The sequence below is a fragment of the Odocoileus virginianus genome, chromosome 8 (assembly GCF_023699985.2).
Source record: "Odocoileus virginianus isolate 20LAN1187 ecotype Illinois chromosome 8, Ovbor_1.2, whole genome shotgun sequence".
NCBI lineage: Eukaryota > Metazoa > Chordata > Mammalia > Artiodactyla > Cervidae > Odocoileus > Odocoileus virginianus.
The window spans coordinates 35,932,985-35,953,169 of NC_069681.1; the positions used below are offsets into that span (position 1 = coordinate 35,932,985).

At 45.9% G+C, this 20,185-nt stretch overlaps 1 protein-coding gene across 9 annotated transcripts in view; it reads right to left on the reverse strand.

Annotated features, from left to right (window-relative positions):
• Window positions 1-18,168, reverse strand: part of MBNL2 (muscleblind like splicing regulator 2) — a 164,285-nt gene extending 146,117 nt beyond the window's left edge. For 3 of the 9 annotated variants that reach the window (XM_070471495.1, XM_020905400.2, XM_020905404.2), the window contains exon 1: window positions 17,918-18,166. The gene's annotated coding sequence lies outside the window, so the exon portion shown is untranslated. Of the gene's footprint in view, window positions 1-17,917 lie in introns of all 9 variants that reach the window. The other 6 variants (XM_070471493.1, XM_020905402.2, XM_020905401.2 and 3 more) reach the window with 4 other exon arrangements.
• Between the last annotated feature and the right edge of the window lie 2,017 nt (window positions 18,169-20,185).

Below are 20,185 nucleotides of genomic sequence, written 5' to 3' on the forward strand. Positions count from 1 at the left end.
TACATTTTCAAACACTATTATTCCCTGGTGGTCTCAGCCTGTCTATCCACTGCAGCCTCCTCTGGCTTCAAGGCACACCAGGTGCCATCTGCCTGCCCGGCCCACTTTCCCGCGAACAGACACCTTCTTATCTTAACCCTGTTTCCCCTCTGCTTACTTCATCTCTCCTGTGGCTGCTCTGAATTCTCCACACCCCCTCCCTGGATGTTTTAACTTTCCGCTCTTCTGGTTCCTTGCTGATCAGCTGCCCAGTCACCAAGCTCCAAAAATGCCTCTTGTGGCATCTGCCTCAGTTCTCATCTTCTCTGAACTTTGTTTAGGATCTGGCATTATCTTCCATTATCATCTGGTCTCAGGATGATGAACAGTGATACACATTCATACTGTTATCATTGTGTTGAGTTAGTCACTCAGTCATGTCTGACTTTGCAACCCCATGGACTGGAGCCTGGCAGGCTCCTCTGTCCATGGGATTCTTCAGGCAAGAATACTGGAGTGGGTAGCTATCCCATTTTCCAGGGGATCTTTCCAACCCAGGGATCAAACCAGGGTCTCCTGCACTGCAGGCAGATTCTTTACTGTCTTGAGCCACCAGGGAAGCCTTGCTATCACTGTTATCACTGATCAGCATTATTTCTAGGGCAGAGTGGACATCCCAATCTCTTCTCACAGACCCAAAGGCAGCTGGAGATGTCCAGAGGCTCACACACCTGTTTCAAGGAGCACCTGTCCTCTGAAATGCTCTTCACGTTGGGTTTCTTTGCCTGTGGGAGTGTGTCTAGGAAATCCCCTCAACTGTTATCATTCCCCAAGCCTGTGCTGTCACCCACGTTCTAGGTCACACTTGCTTCCTTATGGGATCTCAACTCCTTTTATGAGCCCAGGTACGGCTCCTCTGTGGATGAGTCTCAAATGACACGGAGCTCTGCACTCCATGACCTACACTTCCAGGAGGACACTGCAGCTTCACTTCAATCTTCCGATGATCCAGAACAATCTCCTTCCCTCCCCACTCCTTCTGCGGGGTTCTCACTGGCATCACGAAGGTTCCTGCGACCTCAGTTCATGGAGTCCTTGCTTCTCCCTCCGCTCCCGTGAGTCCTGCCCACCATCTTAGGATGCTGCCCCTGTATCTGGGCATCACCTCCCACCAAGTCTCACTGCCACTATTCCAGCTTGTGCCTCCATGACGCTTGGGTGCTCATAATGCTGGCTCTAAGCTGTGCTTACAGAATGATCCCCCTCAAGCAGGGTCTCACCCCATCACTCACCTGCTCACAAACGGTTCACACTCTGAATAAAGTTCAGAATTCATAGCGTGGCATTCAGGGTCCTTCAAACATTTCAGCTGTGCCCCCATGAGCACTTCCTGGACTCTGCCTCCTGCTCTGTGGACACCAGCCTGGGTGCTCCTCGAATGCAGCACCTGTGGTCTGGCCCTTCCTTCATACGCCCATCAGAGGCTGTCTCCTCCAGGAAGCCTTCCCTGACTCACGTGGGTAACAGCTAATCTCCTGGAAAGGCACCTTATACCCCCCATGTGGCATGGATTACCTTCACCGTGAAGATTTACTTATATATCTTATCTGTTATTCTAGAGCATAAATTCCATGAGAAAAAAGGAAACGAGGAACACCAAAGACCTTGACCTTACACACAGCATTCTTTTTCTCTGCAATTTTTTCTGTTACCAAAAAAATTTCACTCAATAGAATACATGTGCCCTGGCCAAACAGGTGAAGACTAAATTAACAGCGATCCGCTCTCTCTCCGACACTGGGGCTTTCACGGCGTGCAGGGTACTTCCGGTTACCTTGTTTCACCAGGTCGTCACAAAAGCCCCAAGATGTGGCATGGTGATCTGGACTTATGCCAACCAGGAGATCAAAGTTCCAAGTGACCTGGTAGCTCCTGTTCATCCTAACTAAGGGAACCCAGGATTCCAACTTATGTTAACAATCCGCAAGCTCTGGATCCTGGCTACCCTCAGCCACCCTTATTTATCTTTTGAGACCTGCAATCCCTTGAAAGGGCAAAGGGCACTGTCATCTGTGGTCCCCAGGGTGTCCCTTTCTTCCACTAATCTTGACTAACAAATAAGATTTTTCAAAAAGTCCTTGAAGTAAAACTTTCATGTGTTTGTAAAAAGAGCAAAAACAGGGAGAGAAAAGTGCACATAATAATGTGCACCATGACAAAGTGGCCTTATGTTTATGATTTCCATCATGATTATCATCGTTATTATTCACTGATGATTTCAAGTTTGCATTTGAAGCATTAACTTCCACTGGCCAAGGAGTAAGACATTATATGGCTTCACGATTCTTGTTATTGGTGGAGATGGAGCCCCATCTCGGAAGTTCAGAAGTTTAGGAGAGAAAGAGGTAAGATGGGGAGTGTCTGTTAGTTGCTTAGTCATGTCCGACTCTTTGCAACCCTACAGACTGTAGCCTGCCAGGCTCCTCTGTCCATGGGATTCTCCAGGCAAGAATACTGGAGTGGGTTGCCATTCCCTTCTCCAGGGGATCTTCCCGACCCAGGGATCAAACCTGGATCTCCTGCACTGCGGGCAGATTCTTTACCATCTGAGCCACCAGGGAAGGCCAAGGTGGGGAGACGCTGAGTGGAAATAAAAGAAGGAAATAGGGGGACCTTCCGACTAGTTCTCCCTTTAGAACAGTGCCAGACAACCAGCTACATTTAAAACTTTCTTCCTAAAGGCAGGAAAGACCAAAAGGCCTCACCCCTTACCCTAAGTGTCCAGCTCGCTGGATTTCCATCAGTTGAGCACATTGGATAATGCACACCCAGATTGGGCAATAACTCCTAGCAGGACCCTGGATACACCTTTGGCTTCTCTTTCCATCATATCTTGCTTTCCACAAAGGGTGAGCCCTCTCCCTCGCTAGTCATGTCTAACTAGCTGGCTACAGCTGGTCAGCCCTTCGACTGTTCTGGCCAGGACAGCATGTGTTTTCTGAGAAACCTCTTTCTGGGAACTTCCCTAGCGATTCAGTGGCTAAGACTCTGCTCTCCCAATGCAGGGGGACCAGGTCCGTTTCCTGGTCAGGGAACTAGATCCCACTTGCCGCAACTAAAGAGGTCCCACGTGCTTCAATGAAAATTAAAGAACCCACGTGTTGCAATTAAGACCTGGTGCAGCCAAATAAATAAATACTTTAAAAAGGGGAGAGAGGGAGAGAGAGACCTTTTCTGGCAGCAATTGCCATTTCAAAGCAGAAAAAAAAAAGTGTGTGTGAGGGAGTAATTTTGTGTGTAGGAGAAAAGTGTTTCTAATTTTCAATCCTGAAAATGTGAGGGGAAGAAGGAAGATGTGAAGGAGGGAAATAAGTCAGTAGATGAAGCCTCTCTGCTTTCCCCATTAGAGGCTGGACGCCTTCCAGCGACGTGCCATTTTGAGAAAGGAAGCACACAGCATCACCCGTCCCTACCTGCTGGGGCAGGTCGGCTCCCCCTTCCCAAGCCTTCGGATTCATGGCTAGGTCTCCGATCATTATTTCCTAGCACAATGTTCACTGGAAGCCTGATACTGTATTGCACATATGGTTTTGATTTTTTTTTTTTTTCTGGTTTTGAACCAGAGAACAAGATGGAGAGTGTCACAAACCTAACTCCAGGATTTGCTGGTTCTGCCAAACTGTGTAAGGGGAGACTAACTCCAGGCTTATGCCCATCCTGTGCTAGAAGCTTCAGGGGGCCTGGGAGGACCCACTGATCATGGACTGCTGACCTGATACGGCACGCGGGCCATGTCAGACCTTCTCGGTGACTTTCTGCCCTAAAGGAAAGGATCAGAATTTCAAATAAAAATCCGCAGCCGCAGAACAATTAACTCAAGACCCAACACGTATCTGGCTAACGGGACAGATATTAACTCGCGGATCCCTGACGTTTGAATCGCAACCTTCCCCAGCCTCCCATTTTGAGCGGTTGGCCCATCGGTGTTGCCAAAAATCACCCCTCCCCTCAATGAATTTCTCTGATCAATTATTTAGTGTGGTCTGGGTTATACAACATCAGCTTCACCCCGAGGGGGAAAAAATTTCATGCTCCCTCGTGGTCAGCTGGAAAATTTGCAGTTTCAATTAAAAAGGCAAATTTTCAGTGCAGCAAAGATGGTTGGCTGAGTTTAAAGGACATTAGTGAAACTAGTATTTAAAAAAAAAAAAGCAGCGTTGTGATGGAGTAGGAACCCAGGGACCTTCAGGTTAAATATCAACCTGGGAATTTTCCTAAGAAAAACTGGCGGGCTTATCTCCCCTCAAGTTTTAAAGTCTTAAAACAGGCCCTCTCTGGGCTTTCTCTAGATGAAGCCTGGTCAGCTCATTGAGAAAATGGTTTACCAACCTCCCCTGCCTCTCTTTATTTGCTCAGGGCGGCCCTCAGTAGGCCTGGGCAGAATGGAGGGAGTAAATCCTTCCCGCTTTCTCCTGCTCGAGGAAGGAGGGCGGGTTAGTGCAGCCTGCTGTCGACGGGAGCTGGGATTAATTAGTTCCTTCGGTGACCTTGGCATCTACTGAAGGCTGAGTGTGTGTCTAAGCCGCTAAGGACTGTGCTGAGAGCTGCAGAGAAACTTGGGAGGGCTCGGAGCTACTGCTAAAATGATCACCTTTCTGTTGTACCAAAGACAAACACAGCACAACACAACCCCAAACCAGGTACTTTACCTCTGAAAAGTGCCTCAGTGTGGTGTTCAAACTGTGTATCTATCATTCTATCATCTATCCATCAATCTAGACCTATCTATCTATATATATACACTAATCTATATCTATAGCTATTTGTATATACATTTATCTACATTTTTATCTACCTATCTCTTCTGTGTATATAATTATTAATCTATATCTATAACCATCGATCTACATATATTACCCTAAATCTATATCTATCTGTATCTGTATCTTTATTAATCAATATCTAGATCAGTGTGTGTGTGTGTGTGTGTGCGCGCGCTTAGTCGCTCAGTCGTGTCCTACTCTTTGCGACCCCATGGACTGTAGCCCACCAGACTCCTTTGTTCATGGGATTCTCCAGGCAAGAAAACTGGAGTGGGATGCCATTTCCTTTTCCAGGAGATCTTCCCAGCCCAGTGATCAAACCTCAGTCTCCAGCACTGCAGGCGGATTCTTTACCATCTGAGCCACCAGGGAAGCCTCATCTAGATTAACAGATGTGATGTATTATATAGATAATATGAGTGTGTTATCTATATATTAATCTAAATCTATCATCTATCTCTTATCTATATTTATCAATCATTCTACGGGTAGTTTTGCAGGTCAATGCCCAGGAACTCGCCTGCTATTTCAGGAGGTGCCTAAAGCCTCCCGTTGGAACGGAAATCAATTTTCAATCATTCCATGCCATCGGGGAAGCGGACTGTCCCTCCCCCATCCTGCCCCTATCCATCAGTTTTTCCCCACTGCACTCAGGCCTGAACAGAGCTGAGGGAACATGGAGAACCTCACCCCTTTCTCTCCCACAGCTGGTTCAAGGTTCAAGTACAGCAGTGATAAGGCTCACCAATACGACAAAGCTGCCAGAAACACTGCGGGTCTTAGATTGCATAAATAAAAGTATCACTTCCTGAAAATAACCGGCGGCGCTAACGGCTCCTATCGGAGGAAGCTTACTTGTCTTTAACTACATGAAGGGGATCACCTGCTGACGGGCTATTTGACTCTCTGGGGGCATCCCAAAGGCCTGAACACGGGCTGAGCAGTGGAGGGCTTGGGGAGTCACACCGCATCTCAGCACAGGGAAGGATTTTATACTGAAAGGCTGTGGTCTGCACGCATCATGGGGTCGTGATCGTCGAGATGGACAAGCCGCAGTTAGAAACTGCCGGACAGTACCGTGGTGGAGGGTAGACAGGAACCCCACCAACTCCTTCCAACGGGGCACCCCACTGCTTTTCATCTGATGTTTGGGGTTCTGTCAGTTGTGTGGCCCTCAGAATCGGGGAAGGTGTGCAAAGCTGCTCCACCAACTCCAACCGTCTCCCTTCGACTCCCCCTTCAGATACCTGAGCACCCAGGGGAACAAAGACGCGGTGGAAGGAGCAGGTCACAGAAAGCAAAGAGTTAAAAACGGGCAAAGCTCTGCGTGGGTCCCACAGCCCCAGAGGCCGCCAGTGCCTTTGATCCTGCCTCTTAATTGCAGCTTAGTTGCAACAGGGGACTTTGAAGAAAAGAAACAAGGAAACTCTGGAGATAGGGTTTGTTTTGTTTCCTGAGGGGATGGTCTTTGTGGTGGCTGCCAGGAAGCTGATACTGCAGGGTTCAAATGATGGGCTTCCTGAGGCGGTAAATAAACCACCCTTTCCCCCAGGTGAGAGCCAGGTGTGACCAGAACCCTAGAGACGTGGGACCTCCGTATGCCATTTAGCAGGGATGCCAGGTACAACCCTGGCAGAGAGAAGAGGCCACGGGTCAGCTCAGGAGCCTGCAGAGCAAGACAGGAGACCTGGTACGTGAGGATGGCCAGGGGATGCAGCCAGAGAGGAGGATCACGCATCCTTGTTGGAGATCGGGTGACCCGCGTGAGTGGAACAGCCCTGCCTGGAAACGGAGACACTGACGGAAAGGCAAAGGGTCTTCCAGGTCCTCAGAGCATCACTGATTCAAGGGACATGAACTTGGGTGAACTCCGGGAGATGGTGAGGAACGTCCATGGGGTCGCAAGAGTCGGATGTGACTTGGCGACTCAACAACAGCAAAGTCCAGGTGGTAAAACCACAATACAAATCATCTCACTTTTGTACAGGCCTCACCACTGCATGTTATCCACTGACAGCGTCTGGAGGACACCTTGGCCAAGGTCTTTCCTTAAGCTTCTTCCTCTGCACATGCGCACACAGACACAGCAGAAACTCGGGGTGAGGAAGAGGTCCACTCTTCACAGCGTGTCACGGAGACGATGCTCCAGCGTCCTGGGTGAGTTCCCAGGTCCTCTGTGAGGACTTGATTCACGGCTAATGCTAAACTCATGCCGGAGCAGCCTGCCAGGACTTGCCTGTTTGCGTGTTACTTAGCCGTTTAGTGAATTCTGCTAATGGTTCATGCAAACATGAGAGAAGTTTTTCTAAAGCAAATCCCCTTTTTGTTGCTACCCCCTGAGGAAGCGCCGTTGGAAAAGGTCTTGGTGTTTGGAGGCGCGCCAACTGGACTCTCGGACTTGCTCTGTCGCTTGTTCGTGTGTGACCTTGGCAAAGAATGCAGCCTCCTGGGACTTCGTTCTCTTCATAAAAAGGTTTAGCTGACTTGATGCACATAAAGCTCTCAGCAGAAGGCTTGGCATATAGTAGGCACTCAATAAACTCAATAAAAACTTGGTGCCTTTTGGCCCTCAAAGGTTATTGGGTAAATTAAAAATGCATAAAAGTACTGGCCATCTTTGTGTGGACTAATGGGCAGTTGGGCAGGGCAGATTTCCTCTAAATCAGGTTAGCAGGACTCCTGGCCCAGGAAAGAGGAGGCCCCAGGCTGAACAAACAGAAAAATGAAGCCCTCAAGGGAAGGAAAGAAAGACGGACATGAAACAAGACCTCAGACTGTCCACGGTCAGGCCTGGATGTTCACTGAAGCCACCATCTAAGACAGCTGCCATCTCACTTAATGTCTTTACTCATTGCACACAACTTCAGAACTAGCATTTTTTAAATGTTAACTGCACATAACACTTCCTCTATACTCTTCCTGTTCTTTGTAGGGAGAACCAGCATTATCTTAAGGGAAATGCTGAGTTGGTCAGGGGTCCCCAGACTGATCCACTGAGGCCGTTGGGCCTGCAGGCTCTGGCTCTGACCACCATTAAGAGGAAAAAGTCTATGGCTGATTTTGAACATAGATATTTGGTAGGAAAAAAAAAATATCTCTGGAGCAGACGTGTAAACAGACACACCAGCCTTCCCTGGAGGCGGTGAGTAAGTCTCCTAGGGAACTGGTGAAAGTCTGTGTCCACAAAGAAGAGACAGCCATTGCGGGCACGGGGGCCATCCACAGACATCAGCTGCTGTGACCACAGGGATGCTGGAAACGCCGAACGGCCACCTTCACAGCCTGGACCTTAGCAGTGTCGTGGCCAGCCTCGTGGGACAGACTCAACCTTAGCTCCAGTCTGAGCCCGGGCAGCCTGGAAAGGCCTCCTGTGTGGAGGAGGCAAGTCCCGGCCCTCAGCCCTGCAGAGGCTCCACAAAAACCATCTGACTCAGAAATCCACCACCATCGATGTTCATGCCAGCAAAGCACTGCAGAGCCTTCCGGACAGCCATGAGGGTCATCTTCCTTACCTGGGGGTTTGTTAGGCACTCAGGGCCTCAAACCCCACTCTGGATCGACTGGATCAGACTCTGTACCGTTTCACTTAGATCCCCAGGGAAGTGGTGTGCACAGGACGGTCTGAGGAGGGCTGCTCTGGCTTTCTCATGGTAGGCACGTGGGTCCCTTCTCATTTCTTTCAAGGCAGCCCTTACGGCTGATTCAACTGAGACCTTGGAGCCGGGAATGAATGGACCCTGGTCTTCAACAACAGGGAGCCTAGTGTCCAGCGGTACCTCCAATCACTCTGGAATGACTGTCTAACCAATTAGACCCTCAGAATGTATATTTTGAGATACAGATGCATGCATGTTGATAATTGGCGGTTTTAAATGATTTCTTTTGATTATTAGTGAAGACTCACTCTAAATATTCAAGTGTATGTGAGTGCGTGTGTGTGTTGTTTTTGTTGCTCAGTTGCTAACTCGTGTCTGACTCTTTGCAACCCCATGGACTGCAGCACGCTAGGCTTCCCTGTCCTTCACTCTCTCCCTGAGTTTGCTCAAATTCATGTCCATTGAGTCGCTGATGCTATCTAACCATCTCATCCCAATGTGAAGAGCTGAGTCATTGGAAAAGACCCTGATGCTGGGAAAGATTGAAGGCAAGGGCGAGAAGAGGGTGGCAGAGGATAATATATATAAGATACACATGATATATATACGATATGATATATATGAGATATGAGATATATACGTGTGTGTGTATATATACCTATGTATGTGTGTATATATACACACATACATAGGAGGAGATTCTCTTTATCCATCTGGTGTTCTATTGCTCTCACCATGGCAGTGAGCTGGTATCTGCCTCCAGGAGGGCCATGGCCTGAGCACTCACGTCAGAGAGGGAAGCCGTGGCAGGACAATGAGCCGGGAGCCGTGGAGGCTGTGCTTAGCAGGTATGTGCTTAACCGTCTCAGTTACTCATTTCTGATAGACAGTTTTGCTCCTCTGTGGGTACTTGTTTTCGTGGTTCTTTGCTACCTCTTGCTCTCTTCTGGGCCCTGGCAGTCTCCCCAAGGCTCATCCTTGGTCACTGGCCTGCCTCCACTGACGCTCCCTTCTTCTTGGACGTGGTGAGCGCTCCTGACCTCCACGATGGCTTCCATACGGGTGTGTCTTAGTTTACATTTGCAGCCTGGTGCCTAAGCTTTTCTCCATTTTACGTTGTCAGATGTCTATGGATGACCCACTTGGGTGACCCATCATTAGCTAAAACACCATGATCAGGACTCAAAACTCATCCTTTCTCCCTCTCCTGACCCCATTCCCGCTGACTGGCCCCCTTTCCCCCATCCCCCATTTTCTGTTAGGATCCCACAGATATTTCTCCTGCCAGAAACTCCAACGTTGTTTTGACTCTTCTAAGCTCTCACCAGTCTCTGCTATTTTTCCTTCAAGACACCTTTTAGATTTGCCCTTTCTCCTCCATTCTCCCACTGCTGTTCTATTCCAACTCCTTTCCCACAGGAGGTCTGAAATACTGCAGAAGTTTTCTGGCCGGTGGCATCACTTGTTACAAATTTTCTAACCTCTGACCTGAGCTGACAAGCTCAATCCTTATAAAGCATTAGATGTGATGTTAAAAAAATGAAACTCCTCCACGTGGCTCTTTGAAAAGTGAAAGTGAAAATGTCAGTCACTCAGTTGTGTCCAACTCTTTTGTGACCCCGTGGACTGCAGCCCACCAGGCTCCTGTGTCCATGGAATTCTCCAGGCAAGACTACTGGAAGTGGGTTGCCATGCCCTTTCCAGGTCTTCTGTATTGCAGGTAAATTCTTTACTGTCTGAGTCACCACAGGGCTCTTTAGTTCTTCCATATTCTGATTTTCTCTGACTCCATCTAAACTAATTTCTGGGTGGGAGGAATTGTAAGATTGGGATTGACATATACATACTATTGATACTACGTATAAAGTAGACAACTAATGAGAACCTACAGTATAGCACAGGGAACTCTATTCAATGCGCTGCATTGACCCCAATGGAAAGGAAATCTAAAAAAAGAGTGCATATGTGTATATGTACAGCTGATTCACTTTGCTGCACAGCAGAAATACAACATTGTAAAGCAGCTACACTCCAATAAAAATCAGTCAGAAAATAAACTTATTTCCCCTACTCCCCAATATTTAATCCCTGTTCTTCAAAGTTCAGTTCTACACTGGCCCTCACATCAAGCTGTTCCTCCTTGAGATAATTTTCCTTTCTCTAATTCTGACTACTGCCTTCTCCAAACATTTTGGATCACATACCGCTGGTGGTGCTAGTGGTAAAGAACCCACCTGCCAATGCAGGAGACATAGAGACATGGGTTCAATCCCTGGGTTGGGAAGATCCCCTGGAGGAAGGCATGGCAACCCATTCCAATATTCTTGCCTACAGAATTCCATGGACAGAGGAGCCTGGTGGGCTACAACCATGGGGTCACAAAGAGTCGGACATGATTGAAATGACTTAGCACCCAAGCATGCCACCCCATCAGCAAAATACTCCTTTCTGTGCAAGAACAACTATTATAAGGTTATCTACTTACTTAAAAATGTTATACTTGCATAATAATACTAATATGTTACATACATTATGAAACATACATGGAAATTGACATTTTAAAAGGATGAGCTAAATAATATATAAGATGTTAAGTTCAACTGTTTCCTTTCCTCACCGAGGGAACGATCTGACCCTAGGCTTGGGGTGTAGATATCCCATTTTAGAAACACTGATCTAGACAAAGCACATCTATTCAGAGCCAGAGGACATATCCCTTCTCCTTGAAGTCTCATCTGCTTCTGCAGCCCAAAAGCAGTTCTACCTTCCTGAACCCCCCAAAATTTTAAATTATAAGTAGTAAATCACTGATATAATATATACTTCACCAATACTTTTTAGTTGATTAATTGGAGCTTGCATCTGAGATGCCAGAAATTTATAGATTTTTGAAAACAATTCCATATCTTAATTAAAAACATACCATCTTCCCCAAAATTGCTTGGGTTGGGCTCTAGTCCACATCACAACATCCACTGCAAGAAAACTCCAAGTCAGACTGCAGTGTAATTTCATTTAAAGACTATTTTATCTCATTAAATATCATTTGCACAGATCCCCATAGTTTTGAGGATCAACTTTTCCATTTTTTGGTTAGTGAGATTTTTAACACATGGCTTAACCTCAATTAATTAACTGAAAATGCAAGTTTGGTTTTGAATTTATAAGATGGGGACAAAAGGCCATTAAAAGATATATGATAAGCATAAAAACAGAAATGATATATGATGTAAGATACTGCTAGTATCATAATGTAAACTATGTAAAGTATATCTGAGATTTCTAAAATAATAAACCTCCTCCTTTCACCTTGAGCTTTCATTTCTTTCTGCAGATTATTTTTATCTTCTCAGTCTTAACTGCTCAGATGACAAAACATAGTGCTGTCTTTCTATAGGACTCGGAGGTATGATCAGGTCTGAGTTTAAATCTTGGCTCCACCAAATGCTAGCTGTGGGATCGCCAGCATGTTACAGAACCTTTCGGAACTTCTACTGGTCAGCGTTAACTTTGCATTTTGTGCGGGCGTGCCAAATCACTTCAGCTGTGTCTGACTCTGCGACCCCATGGACTGTAGCCCACCAGGCTCCTCTGTCCATGGGGATTCTCCAGGCAAGATTACTGGGTGGGTTGCCATCTTCTCCTCCAGGGGATCTTCCCAGCCCAGGGACCAAATACACATCTCTTACATCTCCTGCCTTGGCAGGTGGGTTCCTACCAGCGCCACCAGTTAGGGAAGTTAGGGAAGCCCTAACTTGGTGGGGATAACATTAATTCATGGATGTCCTTTAAGGTTCAAAATACACAAGATACGTGTGTAAAACAGCTTATAACACTTGCCACTAAAATATTAATTTCTGCCCCTACCCCTTTAACAGGCTTAAGAGAACTCAATGAGATGCTCTCCTAGGAAAATGGAATACTTTGAATTTTGCTTTCATGGCTGACTTTGGTTCTTCTGACCTGTAAGCCACTGACAATGATTTTGTGAATTTTATGTTCTAGAACACCTTCCTGCCAGTCACAGCCAGGCTCACGCTGCGACTGTGTGGCTGGGTTGGGGCATGCTGCCAGGGTATGGTTTTGTTCCCTAATGCCTTCTGAGCAGCCAGAGCTGGGAAAGCGAAGCCAACCATCCGCCCCTCCTGTTCCGTGGCCGCACCTGGCTGCCTACTGTACTAGTTATAAATGCCCTTGTCCATGAAAGCATCTGAGGACAGGAGAGAGAGACATGCACACATGCTCCAGGGGCACTTGTAAGTTTTTCCTGTTCTTCAAAATTCAAATCAATTAAGCACTGAAAAAAAAAAAAATCAGTGAATAAAAGTTTTAAAAATCCGGTTTATAACTCATCTCCGCCAGGAGCTTTACCTAGCATGTCCCCACAGGAGTGCTCTAATTTTAGGCTCCCAGTTTCTAAACCTAGATTTGAACTGTCAATTGAGATAAAGTCTGTGAAAGACCTTCGTAGAAGGTACGGACATGTACATAGGCTAACCATTCTTCTGAAGGCATCTGTGTGCTGATCTATGTGGCTCGGTGCTAAAGAATCCAATGCAGGAGAGGCAGGAGACGCGGGTTTGATCCCTGGGTCGGGAAAATTCCCCTAGAGAAGAAAATGGCAACTCACTTCAATCCTCTTGCCTGGGAAATCCCATGGACAGAGGAGCCTGGTGGGCTATAGTCTATGGGGTTGCAAGGAGTCGGACATGACTGAGCAACTTTCACTTTCACTTGCGCTGCCCCGAAGTTTTTCTGCGGCATCCAGCTTGCCTCGATGCTCCTAGACCTTAGAACCTACCTATGTGCCTGCCAGGACCCATTGCTAAAAAGAATTCTTGAGGCTCACTAACTCTTCCCAAACTAGGTTCCTTCCCTCGCAGCTTGTCAATGCCCAGAGAATTTACATTAATTTTGATGTTAGGGTGAAAAACAAAACAAAACCAAAATTTTGTGTTTAAAAAAAGAAATTGATTTTTTTTTTAAGTACCTGTGCTTTTAAAAAAGGACAGGGTGGGGGGTGTGGAATTTTAACTCTCCAGGATCAGGAGTCAGGTTTCCTGGCTGGTATGGGGACAGTGAGATCTCAGCCACCCTGAGGCTCACGAGTGTGGGAGAGGGGCTAGGATTTCCTCTGGCTGATTGACGGTTGAGGCTTTCAGGTGATGAGCCCAGGTTCCCCAGTCGTTTCGGGGCTGACTCTCAGCTTGCTGAGACTTGGGCGATTGCTCTCAGTGGCCTACTATTTTGGATTTGGATGGCAGCATTCTTGTATGCCTGTTCCTCATCTCACATCATTATGTATTATTTAAACAATATTATGCTGAGAAATACAGCAGAAGTGAAGAAATTACAGATAGATATTTAAAACTCAAAATTCCTTCTCTTAATCCTCCCCCAAACACCAAAACTGTCTCAAAACCTACAATTAACGTCTAATGGTTAACAATGTGAAATTAACATTACCCAATAAAGTTATTATTAAAGTCTTTGAAACTTACAATTTTGCATCGCTTCTTTCTGTCCTGTATTTTGCACATACTCAGAGGCAGGTATTAGGTAATTGACTTGTTCTAACCAAACAGCAAAAGCCAGAAGAGCCAAGACGTGTTTAATAAACACTTGTCGACTGATTGATGGAACACATCGACCCAGGATCTCGGAGACAATGCATTCTCTGTCTGTGCGCTAAGGTAACATCGGTGGGTCCATTTTTATTATCAAGCATTTCTGCCATATTGAAGGGAGCAAGCCAGCCAAAAACATAACCATCAGCAATGTGGCTCCTGTTCGCAGAAGAAACCCTCTGTTTCTTTCACACCTGTGTTCACTCTCAGCAACAGAGCCGGGCCCAGCTTCCGCTCAACAATGCTGAGCTGTGGAGGCACACGCCTGACACAGACCAGCCATGACGCCACCCTGGGCTTCTCACCATGAATATCATCACAGCTACAAGTAACCGTTTGCACATATTAAAAAAAAAAATGCAACAAAAAACAAACATAAGAAACAACTATGTTTAACACTATTGGAGAAAAAAAAACAGTATTGCAACTAATTTACAAAGCCCCACTAAGTCTTCCTGCCTGGTTCTTCTGCAAGAAAGCAGAGCATGGAGTACCAAGTTTCCTGTTCCACATATGCACATCTGTGCCCACCTGGTTCATTTCAGAAAGGATGGCCAGGCATGTGACATCTTTACGTCTCTTCACAGCCACTTCTCTTTCTTTGCTGGGCCTTCAGGTTGGGGCTCAGGCAGGTTTCACAAGAGGTCAGTGTCCGGGCCCCTGTGGTGCTCTGCCCTCCAGCTTCTGCCCTGGACATCCAGCTTTCTGGGGACTTGGCTACAGGCTGACGTTGGTTGGTGCCTCCCACCTCCCACCTTTCCACAACACCCCTCACCCACCCAACCCCGCCCACCTGCTCCCCAGAGGAGGTGGCTTTCCCTGTCTGATACGGCAACCGCAATGGCTTGTGACCCACCGGCTCTTCTGCGCTGTACCTGGAGCTGCTCAAGACCCCAAACTCCGTTTTTACAACCAACATGCCCTGCAGGTGTCCCACCTCTTCAGCAATCAGCATCCTTTACCACTTCCCACGGGAGCCACCTCCTTCTATGTTGATGACATGTTTTGTCATTTTGGAAAATGTAAACAAACCAGTATGCCTTTCCTTTTTTTTTTTTTTAATCTAGTTGACATACAATACCCATCTTTTCTTGTTATCGGCAGGAAGAAAGGAAGAGAACACACGCAAGCATGAGCCTCATCGGTCCCCCATAAGGAATTCTCTTCAACCCAGTACCTAAAACCTCTCCTCCCAGTTCTTGCTTGGAATCGTGAGTACCTGATCTCCAGTCTCTATGGCACGCCCCGAGCAGGACTGGCTGGTAGCCATGTGATATTGATTTGTTTTTACCATAGCAACAGCAAATTAAAACAACTAGCAGGCAGAAGGCAGGCTGTTAACCAGGGACACTACACAACCAGTACAAGCGTATTTTTCTCCCCTCCTCTCATTTTCTCTTACTCCACTTGCACACATTTCCTACTAAGTCAAAGCAAAAAGAGCACTAAATGCTTTGGGTACTACAAGGCCTGTGGCTGAAAGGATCTGGTCTGCACAGCTTCTAGTAATATTGCACAAGATCAAAGGAGAACACTCACACAAGCGCTGCTCTGATTTTCTTGGAAATTATGTCGTGGTCTGAGGATGAATATCCCTAGAAAATTTTACGTGAACGTGAAGTAGAGTGAAGGGTTCTGTATCCATGACTCTGTATCTTAACACCGTAAGGCATTTTCCACAGTTTCATTCATAGGATGGTTTTATCCCTTTTAACTAGCTCACTGTGTCAAGAGACAAACAACTTTTTTTTTTTTGGATGCAAGGTCAAGGTCTCTCAAAATGCTAGAAGTATAAAGGGAAGTGTAGCAAGTATTAATCAATTCTATTAAGGGAGAGAAAAAAACTGAGATGGGTGCTTGTTAGAGGCTATACAACCCAAGCAGTCCTAAAGAGGGTGCAAACTAGGGCTGGGAACTCCCCAGAACTCCAGGCTGTTCTAATGGAAATTCTTTCCCCGAAAGGCTCCCTATTAGAGACGAACCGTCCCTGGATCGCTGTAACCAAGGCTGCCACTTGTGACATGGGGCGAAGCGCCTGCCGTACCGGACCGCGCTTCCCTGGGTCCATCGACACTACGGCATGGTGATCTTTCTACCAGAGGAGCTGATCCCACCATCACTGCCAGCCGTGAATTTGGTGGCATAGCCTGGGTCCTAAAGAGAGGCCCCGGGGGGAGGCGGCAACGGGGCCCCTGGGAGGTGATGTCCGCCCAGGTGCCAAGAGACAGGCTGAGCTGAGGGGACCGAGGCCTGAAGCAGAGCTGGTCCACTCCCCGCCTCAGCCAGAGCCCTGCCGACAAACGACCCGCCCGACGTGAGCAGGCAGGTAGGAGGAGATGCCCCATTTCTGCTGGAGAATCGGTTCAGGATTTCAGAAAGGACGGGAAAATGAAGGCATAACTCAAGACCTGCCCAGGAAGAGTCCGAACGTTCCTAGCCAGGACATAAAGAAATATTCCTCTCCACGAGCTTGAATAAAAGAGCACACAGCAGAAAATAGTTGGGAGATGACGTCAGAAGTTCTGGGCGAGTGTCCTGCACTTCTCCTTGAAAGTAAAAACAGTGGGTCTAGAAGAATCTACGTGGCATTGCCCTTATTTAAATGAGGACTTCCACTGCTCCTTACAAAACAGACAGGCTGGCTGGAAACTTCATCTTCTTTAGAGGATCTAAGAACCTCTTCATTATCATTATTATTTTTACTTTATTATCCTCACAATGCACATATTATTCAGTCAACAAATATCTTTCCACTTAACCTTTGTCTTTTTCAAAGGCCAGCGGTGTTTCTTGAAGAACATTCACCATGGTAGTGGTTAGGCAAGTCAAAAATTTTTTTTTCTTCGCTTCAGTGCTTGCTAACTATTCTAAAAATGTTACACATTTATTGTAAACATATGCTTCCGAGGCCTAACAAAAAAGCACAGTTTCCTCATGCCTGGCAGAAATTTAAAACGGAAAAGGGCAGAAAGAATTCTTTAACAAATATATCCTTTCCTTCTCTTGGGCCAAGTGTGTTAAAAATAAATCTTCTCCATCATTTCTCACGGCTGCTTCTCGGCAAGAAAGTTGATATGGTTCGGCACAGTGAAAACACAGCTTTAAAAAGCTAGCCTGCCCTCATTAAATTATTCTGCTGGCTGTGTGTTCTCATTAAAAATGCATAAAGATCAGATAATTGCAGTAAGCATTATTAACCCAGCTTTACTTTTGAATATAATGGTTCCACTTTTAAGCTGGAAACAAAGGCTCAGACATGCCAGAAAAAGAAATGTAAACATTGAACTACAGTATCGAAAACTTGTCAGAAAGCTACCTCTAGCTGGCTTGTTAAAAATGTGCTTTTGAAACTCAATTAAAAGCCATGGCATTGGAGAGCTAGGTAGGTCCCTAATATCCCATAAGTCGATGTATTTTTTCTTTAAAAAACATTTCATCGATAATTATTTACCAGGAAGTATTCCCGCCCCGCCACCCCCTTAATCACGAGCCTGGTTTCATATCTTAGGATCAACGTAAACTTTATTTATTCGGGAGCTAACTATGGCAGTCTGAAAAAAAAATTTTTCTAGAACCAGAAAATAAGAATGCCCCCAAGAATTCAAATGGTTTCTGTTGAGTAATCAATGGTCCTATTCTTTGAAATAAAAACTCATTTTATGCTTCACCCCAAACAGGCGGCAGAGATTCACGCTTGGCCATTTCTTTTTTTTTTCAAATCAAAACGTTACGTAAAACTCCAGGGTCCCCCCCCGCAAGTATTTCGTTTGAATTAGTGGAACCCGGTTTCCCTGGCTTCCTGAAGCAACACACACGGAATGCAGCATACTGCAGCAAACTCTTCAAACATTCAGGGGGGAAAAAAGGAGAGGCGGGGGGACGATTTCCCTACCTTGTTTAGCTCTGTGTCTCCTTCTCTGTTACAGTAACCCCAGGAACATCTGGTAGAATCAAGCGGCCGCGGTTTCTTCGCTGCATCCTGAGGAAGAAATTTCCATGTAAATAGTTCTCATTCCCTGCTTATTGTACTCTGGGAGCCGTCTGCCGTATCTGGAAAATTTTGCCTTCAGATGATGAAGCAAAGACAGTCTAAACTCTGTCGCTGTAAGCTGCAGCCCTTCCTTCCGACAAATCCCTCCCCGCCGCGGGCAGCCAATCGGCAGCCAGCTCGTCAGCGCTGCTCGTCTGAGCCGGGCCCTCATAGGGCGGCGGACACGGCAACACTGCACTTGCGGTGTGTGAAAACAGTGCATCCATACTGATGAAAGAGGAATTTCCCTCTCGGAGGAAAGCAGTCAGAGCCCCAAGGCAAAGTGGCACATCATTGGCAGAGCAGAGAGCGGGGGCAGCTCCCCGAGAACACCCTTTAAGCCTAGCCAGCCCAGAGCCCGCGGCAGCCCTGCCAATACTTCGGAAAGCACAAAACTCGGGCAGATTCAGGAGACCTCCAGGTTGTCCATGAAACTGAAGTCGTTATCCCATTGGACAAAGCATCTATCTATCTATTTTTTTAAAGGCAAACAATTCCGTGTCTGCCGTGGAAATGAATGCACCTTGCAAAACATTTGCATCTGATTTTCACTAGTGAGGAGGAACGTGTTAACCCAAGTGCATGGTCAAAAGTCAAAGCAGGCTTGTGTCCCGCACACAGCTTTCCTGTATAACATGTTAGGGCAGTGGTTAATTACTGGAGCCCATATATCTTTTCTCTAAGTTTTCAGACTCCTGGGGACCTTCAATTGAGGAATTCTGAACAATAGAATTGATATCTCTGCTTCACCCTTGGCAGGCCCCCCGAGAGGATTAGGTGTGCCATCACCTGACTCTAAGGTTCCTCACGTACCACTTGCTAAATACTGTGCATTGGTCCATATTGTCATTAATGAAGCAACCAGTAACCAGAGGCTGTTTGCTGTTGAACACACTTGTCCCGTGATCCTAGGGTCACCATCAAGTGCGACCCCTCAAAGGATAATGTGGAGGTGCTGAAGTTCCCTGAGATAAAGAAAGGAACAGAAAGGTTGGTAAACGTTCTTTATTTTCCCAGTCAATGTTACTCTGTTTTGATATATATATATATATATGATATATATATCATATATATTTATGGTATATCATATATATATATATATGGTGTTTAGAAACAAAAAAAGTATACACTTTCCTTCCACTAAACACAACATTTTGAATTTTTTGAAAAACCTGTGTTATGATTACAAAGCTAGTCCAAGGCAGGAACAAAGCCCCATTCATCTGAAAGGTTGAATCCTTGGCACTATTGTTTATAAGTGATTGTTCGCTGCATCTGTGATGAAGTGACAGTTGGAGTGGAATGTAATGGTTTCTTCTGATTTTACCAATTTCATTTAAAAATCACAATATTTCATAATGGCTTGTAGGTTGTTTCTTTTAATAGAATACCATACTTTATTCCCCTCAAATCTTATATTTATCGTTTCATCCCAGTGTAAATCCATCATATACATAACTTGCAAGCTATCATCTACTATAATTTTTCTGAAAACTTAAATGATCTCTGTGGTTGAACAGCTAAACCACTATTTTTAAATATCCTTAGTATCATGCTTCATGTAAATGGAATATCTCAGGTATATGGATATCTGCTTCCTGACCCCCCTCTGATTATGACTGTAAAACTATCTTTCCCTTGATTCCAATCCTGAAATTTTAGTCTTCTTTGACTCATTTTCTATTTTCATGCAGTGAAACTAAATCTGGATGATTTTTTTCCTTCTAGCTAGTTCACAACTCTAACCTATTACCCAGCTAATACAAATGCTAATAAGCTGGCTTCTGAGATTCAAGCCTACCCATGTTCACACTCCCCAGTTGCCAGACAGGTTTTCCAAAGTCATGTAGTGTCATGTTCCTTTCCTAGTCAAGTCTTCTCTCTATAAAATCCAAATGACTGACTTTCAAGGTCCTTCATAATCTGGGCCCTCCTTTCTACCCGAATTTTTCTGAGCTGTTTTTCTAAGTACTTTCTGGTGGCGTCATGCCTGAGTCTCCATGGCTCCTAGAACCCATCTACAGACCTGACTCCCCAGAGCTTCACTCAACAAAATCTCCCCCAACCTTTAGATCTCTGCTTGAATCCTTTCTTTTCTGATGGCTTCCTTGCTCACATTGTCTTCTCTCC